Raw genomic sequence first — 626 nt, forward strand, 5'->3', positions numbered from 1 at the left:
TTTCAGAGCATCACTTTAAAGAAAACTCGCTTCCTGCCCAATAATCTTTAAATCCCAAGTGGGAAGAGGAGGGTTGAAAGGCACAGGAGGGGTGCTCAGATTTCCAGATAACCCAGCGCCAGGCACGGTGCGGCGTGGAGCGCGCACTCCCAGAGGCTCCGTCCCAGCCCATCCGTCACCTGAGGGGTACTAGAGACAGATGCCGGCTCTCCAGCCAAAGGGTGGGCACCGGTTCCTTTAAAACCGAAAGACCCTACTCCCAGGTAGAAAGATGTCAAATCATTCCTTAGCCCAGACGGAATTCAGCACCCAAAGGGTTACACGTGGCTGCCGGGCTGGGGCGCAGGAGAGGGCGCCTCGGCACTCCCAGTAATTCAATTAGTCAGGTTTCTGGAAGGTGGGGCGGGGGGAGGGGGCAGGAGGCGTGGGGAAGGGAGGAGATTAGGAAAACGCCTCTTTCTCGTGGAGCAAACCAATCCGGTTGGAGTAAGGAGAGAGGAAAAACCCCCAATCTGTAGGCAAACAGCAGGCCGTTCCCTGACTGGCTGCACCAGCTATTCCCCTCCACCCGCCCCCACCCTTCCCAAGTAAACGGCGTGGAAGGAGGAAAAGAAAAAAAAAAAAAA

Source organism: Rhinopithecus bieti, unplaced genomic scaffold (assembly GCF_001698545.2).
Source record: "Rhinopithecus bieti isolate Rb0 unplaced genomic scaffold, ASM169854v2 scaffold_39883, whole genome shotgun sequence".
In the NCBI taxonomy this organism is placed as follows: domain Eukaryota; kingdom Metazoa; phylum Chordata; class Mammalia; order Primates; family Cercopithecidae; genus Rhinopithecus; species Rhinopithecus bieti.